The following is a 7,828-nucleotide window of genomic DNA, read 5'->3' as shown; positions in this document are numbered from 1 at the left end:
ACGGGTGTCCCTGCACGTGGGTGGGCGTGTGGCACGAACTGCAGTTCTCCACGGGCTCCCAGCTCTGCCTGGAACACGCGTGTCAAGGATGACGTCCTTTGGGGATTTTTCTTTCCATATGTCCGAGCTCAACTGCAGGGGGATTTGTAAAGCTCAAGGTCCATGTGCCCAGGGAAAGTGCGAGAGGGAGCTGCTCTCATTCACCCACCACCTGCTGATCGGGGATTATTTAGCAAAGAGCATGGTGCAGGCACACACCACACGGGGGTGGTGAGCAAGGCAGGCTGCCCTCCCTGAGCTCACAGGCTGCAGCTTGTAACCAGCAGAACCGTGTTCAGGGCGCATCCTGGGGAGCAAACCACAGCCCAGCTGCTGGCACTATCTGTGAAAGAGGAAGCCGCTGCACAGACAATGGCCAACCAGAGCCGGATTTCAGCTCAGGCCCATGTCTCAGGAGGGATTTGCCCTCTATTCCTGAGGTGGTGGCCTCGCCCTAAACAGGGCTTGACACTTGCAGGAGGACTGAAGACCGGTCATCAGTGATTCTGATTTCACGGGCTTTTTTTTTTTAAATATTTTATTTTATATAATTCTTACATCATTTTTTCATTTTTGCGCGATGTATGCATTTTCATTTTGGTTATATTCCCCATACAATTGCACCCCTTATATTGACCCTAATCCTTCCTCCCCACTGCCCCCCACCGTAGTGTGTCTCTAGTTTATAGTTGCTTGTTGATTTTGATTTTTACTTTGTATTAATTAGTCTTTTTCCTGGTCCCTTATTTAGGTTTTCTAAATTGAGCTCACAGGCTTTTTATTAGAGAAGTGATGTGGAGACTGGTGTGCACTGGCATTTCAAAGTGAAGCCGCGTTTGCAGAAAGACCAGCTTTAGGAAAGAAGAGCCTGATTTCATGGGAAAAAATCAGAATGATGGATGAGAACATGTGCGCAATTATTTATGGAGATCTTGGGAGTCTTCCTTCAGTAATGAAAGCTACAAGGAGGAAACTCACAGCTCATCTCCAATGTAAGACAGCATCGTATTTTTTGAATAAAGTTCTTGGGGAAAATACTTAAGTTTCACTGTTGAAGAACTGTGGGATTTTAGGATGGGGAACTTAACCTAATTTGGGGGGGATTGGAGGCAAGTTCCAGGCTGAAACCCACCTTTGTTATAAATCCAAACAAAGGAAAATATCCCCTCTTGAGTTTTTAATCCACAGGGATTTGGTAAGTGGAAGGAAACACGGTTCTTCATGGGTCCATTTCCTCTTTGACTTGCTAATTGGAGTATTTCATTCAATGAGTCTCAGTCCTAATTCTGGCCTGAACCCTGTATCACTAAGACCTGAATAGAGCACATCTTCTGGGGCCTGCATCAGTCTGTGCCCCTTTACACAAAGACCTTCATGACATCACTCTGTCCTAAGGACAAAGTCCTAATTCCTCAGAGCCTCATCCAAGACCCCACATGTGACCATATATTTTCTACCTGCCCCCATTTTTTGTGCACAGAGCAGCCACGTTATGGGGCTGGTTGCAAATTCCTCTGGCTTCTGACTGCTGCTCCTTCGCATGGGCTCCACTCCCCACCCAGCTCACCCTCCACCATTGCCATTGGTGTTATCCTCTGCTCTGCTTGGTTGGTATATTTCCCACATTGGGTTCTCCTGGATTTCAATTCCATCCTGAACCCTCTTTCATGGGTCCAGATAGAAATACCTGCCCCAGACTGCATCTCACCATCCTGGTAGGAGTGCTGAGGTTGCCAGGAGTCCAGACTCACTTGGGATGTCATCACATTCTTTATTTTTATTTTCCTAAAGGAAGATTCTTCAGCAATCATGGGTTCTGCGTTCCTCCTTTGCAACATAAGCACCATCAAGCCCAGCAGCATTATTGCCAACTCTGGGCAAGAAGCGAAATATTTCCCACAGAGCCAACCAGTGAGTGTGGCCTTCTTGCTGCTTTGACAGGTGCTCGCAGCTCATGGACCCACCGCAACTCTGGTATCTAGTAGTTTTTCTATAACAGAAAAAAATTCACATTGTTATTTAGTTAGGATGATTGTATGTGAAGAGGGAAAAAATTACTATGGGGCAAGTGGAAGTGGGGTGTGGAGCTGCCCAATTGCAAACCAACATGGCGCCAGAGCTGGGTGTGCTTGGAAGAATGTGCAGCAGAGGGATCCCCGCAGCAGAGGGATCCCCGCAGCGGCGCGGGACCTGCCACTCCCCCCTTTCTTCAGGCTCAAGTCTGTGGAAATGTCACCTTGCAGAAAAACCAGGGGAGCGCTGAAGCTTTGAAGGGTTTTCAGCATCTTCTCACCTTCTGGCAGGATGGGGAGCAAGGCAGGAAGCCAGCGGAGAGGAACGCACATCAAAACCCACAGATGTCGGGTCAGCCAGGCAAGGGTTTCCATCTCCCTGGACACGTTGGGATCTTGTAAAGGCAAGAACTCTGCCATTTTCACATCAGTAAAGCATGTGAAAGTTTTCACTGCAGTGAAGGACAAGAGTGATGTCTGTCGAGAAAGGGTTGAGCTTGATTAGTGACTCTTCCCCCACCTTGGCAGGGGGTGTTTCAGAGCTGAGCTGAAAGCAAGCCCAGGGGAAACCAGATGGGGTGATTTGAGCCAAGTGGGACAGGGGCCCCATCTAAATATCAGCTTCATTCTGGGTTTTCATTGTTAAAAGTCATGCTCTTGGTTCTAATGTGATTCAGTGATTTATCAACTCAGTAAAAGTGTTTATTTCTACCAGGCTGCATTCCAGAAAGAGTCTTACGTACCTTACCCACCTTACCCAAACATATTTGCTATAAACTAAGGCATAAGGGAGATTGAAAGGTATTAAGTCAAAAGGAGGCAGGAATGGAGAGGTCAGATCATACTAATGTGAAAGGCAGGCATCTGGGTGCATGCGTGTGCCATGACAGGACCTACAGGTGTCTCCTGGCAGAGAAAATGCAATAGGAGGCATGTCTTGCTGGCTGTCAGCAGACGAAGTTCTGGGAAGTCCTGCAGCAGATCACATCAGTGCCAGTGCTGCTGTCGGTGGCTCCATTCTGGAAATTGTTCTTGGGGCCTGCATGTAGCATCTCACTTGACCTGATGGTGGCCCGTGGTGTGGAGTAGTGATAGGGATATGAGGCCCCTGGCTCTGCCGTCCCCTTGTGTCCATTTCCAAAATGCAGAGGGTGGGACTCTGAATGGCATTGATTTTACTGACTTGCTTGCATAAAGGAATGCAACTGATTTTTGTGCATTGATTTTGTACCTACCACTTTACTCAATTGATTTATTATTTCAATTATATTTTCAGTGGGGAGTTTAGGGTTTTCCATGTATATTGTCATGTCATCTGCAAACAATGATAGATAAACTTCTTTCGTTACTTGGATTCCTCGTCTATCTTTCTCTTGGCTGAATGCTCTAGCTAGGACTCCCGATACTATGTTGAATAGTAGTGGTGATAGAGGCGTCTCTTCCTTATACCAGATCTTAGAGGAAAAGCTTTCAGTCTTGCATCACTGAGGATGATGTTGGCTGTATGTTTGTCTTAACTGGCCTTTCTTATGTTGAAATGTTCCCTCTATCCTCAACTTTTGGAGTACTTTTATCATACATAGATGTTGAATCTTATCAAATGCTTTATCTGCATCTATTGGTATAATCATAGGATTTTTATCTTTTTTACTTTGTTGCGGTGAGTTACATTGATTGATTTTCGATGTTGAACCATCCCTGTGTCCTGGAATAAACCCCACTTGGTCACGATGTATGATCCTTTTGATGTACTGTTGGGTTTGGTTTGCTAAGATTTTGTTGAGGATTTTTACATCTATGATCATAGCAAATTGGTCTATAATTCTCTTTTTTGTGATAGATTTGTCAGGTTTTGGTATCAAAGTGTGTTTAGAAATCTTCTTCTCTCTGTTTTTTTTTTTTTTTCTTTTTTGGAAGAGTGTAAGAAGAGGTATTAGTTCATCTTTAAAGGTTTGGTAGAACTCAGTACTGAAACCGTCAAGGCCAGGACTTCTGTCCTTTGGAGACTTGATTATTGTTTCAAGTCTTGTGATTGGTCTGCTCAGGTTTTCTATTTCTCCTTGATTCAGCCTTGGAGGATTGTGGATAGCTAAGAATGTCTCCATTTTATCTAGGTTTTTCAACTTGTTGGCGCATGGGTGCTCATAGTAATCTCTCATGATCGTCTGTATTTCTGACATATCTTTTGTTATTTCTCCTCTTTCACTTCAGATTCTAATTGTTAGATTTATTTCACCTTTTTTTTTTCTTGGTGAGTCTAGATAGAGGTTTGTCTGTTTTGTTGATTTTTTCCAAAGAACCAGCTTTGTTTTCTTTGATGCTACCATTCTTTCACTGGTGTTTTGTGATTTGATCAGAATTCTTCCTGACAGGAGCCTAGACATCTAATTCCAATTAGATCAAACAAAGGACAGATATTTGGCCTCAGGTCTCCAGCTCACATCCTAATTCTTCCTGGTAACTCAGGGCCAGCATTGGTGTGTTGGTCCAGGATTCTCTTGACCTTGAGAGAAGATTTATTTCAGAGACCACTTTTTCCTTCCATGGTGTTGGGGCAAAATAAATTAAGCCCACTCAGCTCTTTCCTCAGCTTCAAATTTTGGAAAGAAGGAATAGGGGACTTTTTAAATCTCTCTCAGGAAGCACCCGAATGTGGACAAATTAACTCTCTTCATCCTACAGGTTGGTGTGCCTGAGGAGGAGGGGCAGCTTTTCAAACCAGATACACAGGCATACATTGCACACACACAATGCACACATGCACACACATGCACACAATGTCTGCACGCAAACATGTACACACAAACGCATTGATGCACTCCTGTAATTCATAGTGCATATCCCAGGTTCTCTCTCATTGAAGGTGGAGGTTCTTAAGGAGGGGTATGGAAAAGGAGGACCTCTTTGGGACAGGGGACAGATGCATCGGGAAATGGAGCAGAGGAGCCCTCCTTCCTCAAACTTTGTCTTCTCAGTCAGCGTTTTTAGTGTCAGACTAAGACCAGTGTGAATCAGTGTTTACTGCCAGTGGCCGACTCGTGCGCCTGCTCATCTTCTGGCCACTTTCTCACTCTGGCCATGTCCGCATCTTCGCCTGTTCCGGGATGCACACTCATGTTTACGGTTAGTGCTTTAGGAGAACACATAAAGTCTGACACTCCTTCTGGAAAATGCCCACCCCCACACTGCTTCCTCACACCTTCCTGGGCCTCTCTGGGGGGTGGCTGGGTACAGTCAGGCCCCCAGGGCTCCAAGGCAGAGAGAGACCTGATTGCCCATTAAATTGGAACAGGCACTAGAGCTTCTGAAAGAAGGGAGAGAAAATGCCAGCACAGTGGGTGGGAAAAGCACAGTCCTGCAAGGAAGGAGATCTGAGCTGGCTCTGCCACCTGCAAGTGGTGTGACCTTGAACAAGTCCATATGTCCCTCTGAGCCTGGTTTTCCTCCTTTGTGAACTGCTACATTTGGAACATTTGAAGGGCTCTAAGTGCCCTTCAGCTCCAAGGACAGGGCTGTGAAATAGCTTTAAGATTATAGATGTTTTAATAGATGTTTTAAGAACAGAGTCTCCTCCAGACTTTGCAAACCCTGGTGCTTCTGTCATCCATGTTTAGAAATGAAGCACCAAGAAAGGCAAAGAACTGCAAGAGAAAACTCAGGGAGGGCACGCTGGGGTCCAACCCAACTCTACTCACCCCAAAGTCTTTACTCCTTCCTGCTGTCTGCATCCTTGGTTACATCCCAAGGTCACTATGCCAGAAACAAAGTCAACTAGATTAACTGGGATGTCGGAATGTCGATAGTAGTTGTAAGCCTTATTTCTTCACTCTCTGGAGGCCATGCACAAGGAAAAGAAGAAGGGGTGTGGGAAAGGGAAGCTGGAAGAAGGGAGAAAGGATGGGCTGGAGCAAGAGGAATAAGACAAAGGAGAATGCCCCTCCCACCAGCTATTGGTGTTTCATCCGATAGCCAGGGAGAATACATCTGAGCACACTTCTCTGCCTTGGGACCGCTGGCCAGAGGGCCAGTCCCTGAAGGTGTTCAGGGGGCTGAGGACTATGGGGCCTGCTATTAAGGCAGGACTGAGCACCCTGCAAAGTGCTCCTACAGTTCTCCAAACAACTCTCAATGTCTTATACTATAATCATCGGCTCTTTTCTCTTCTAAACTGTGAATGACATCAGGAGGACCAAGGAGAAATAGAGTTCCAAAAGCTTACCTGGAAAACCTCCCACTGTCTGTCTTGCCTGTGGTCTTGGTCTCCTTCTGACATGGTCCTACAGTTGCTTTCTTCATTTCTACTCTCTCTGCTTGGTAGAATAATACTACCCACTAAAGTTGTCCACATTGAATCCCAGAACCCATGAATATGTTTGGGTGCAAGGCAAAGGGAAATTAAAGTGCAGACAGAATTAAGTTAGAAAATAAGTTGACCTTAAAATAGGAAGCCTGTCCTGGGCCTCCCTGGTGGCACAAGGGTTTAAACACCGCACTATGAAGCAATTGCAGCCTCTGCAGCATGAGTTCGATCCCCTGCCGGCCAGGAAGCTACCCACATGGAGCAGCAGACCTCTCCTGACTCACCCGCTGCTCCCCTCAGCAGTATATTTCAGTCTGCCTGTTCTATTCCCCACTCTGTCTCTGGTGAATCCTCTCACCCTCGCAACTCTGGCCTGTGCCCCAGCTCTTGTATGCATAAATAAATAAATCTTTAAATAAATAGGGAGACTGTCCTGGGTTATCTGTGTGGATCCAATGTGACATTAGATCCTTAAAAATGGAGGCCTAGCTGATGGCTCAGCGGGTTGAGTGCAGTGCTGTGAAACTGTCCCACATGGCGGGGCAGACCTCTCCTGTCTTGCCTGCTGTTCCCCTTAGCAGTGTCTTCGGTCTCTCTGCCTGTTCTGCTCCCCGCTCTGTCTCTGGTGAATCCTCTCACCCTCCCACACCTCTGGCCTGTACCCCAGTTCTTGTATAAATAAAAATAAATCTAAAAAAAAAAAAGGAAAAGGGACAATTGTAAGAGGTACAATTAGAACTGGATTAGAACTGGACTCTCCAAAGTGGCGGAAGGGCCATAACAGAAGGAGTGTGGGTGGCCTCTAAAATGTGGAAAAGACGAAGAAATGGATTCTCCCCTAGAGCCTCCCAAAGGGAGACAGCCCAGCTGATACCTTGGTTTTAGCCCAGGGAAGCTCGTTTGCATTTCTCAATTACTGATTTAAAAGATTATACGTATGAATACTTTGAAACTGCTCTGTTTGTGGTATTTGTTGTAATGGTCGCTGGAAGCACACTCTCGCAACCCTGCCCTTCAACACAACCTTGTCCTCCCTTCCCTCTCTGGAGACCCTCTTCATGAAGATGTAACCCAGACAGAATTATCTTTGCATCAAGATGGGATCAAGTAGATTACATGGGACGAAAGAAGGCTTTTTATATATGCAGAAAAGAATACTACTCAGCTATAAAGGAGATGAAATCTTTCCGTTTGCAACAACACAGTAAGCAAAATAAGTCAGAAGGAGAAAGACAAATAGCAGATGATTTCACCCATATGTGGAATATAGAGAAACAAAACAAAGGAACAGACAAAACAAAATCAAAGCAAACACTAGAAATCTGACTTTGAATTGAAGCTATGAGCTGGGAAGGGTAAGAATGGATAGCCAAGGAAGGAGGGTCCCAAGGGACTGTCCTGGAGAACTATGGGTGTCTCATGACAGGTGTGATGTAAGAACAGCCATCTGAGGAAGTGTGAACTTGTGCTCCTCAAT

The sequence above is a fragment of the Talpa occidentalis genome, unplaced genomic scaffold (genome assembly GCF_014898055.3).
Source record: "Talpa occidentalis isolate TD23 unplaced genomic scaffold, MPIMG_talOcc4v2.1, whole genome shotgun sequence".
NCBI classification, from domain to species: Eukaryota; Metazoa; Chordata; class Mammalia; order Eulipotyphla; family Talpidae; genus Talpa; species Talpa occidentalis.
Note: the sequence above shows the minus strand (reverse complement) of the source record.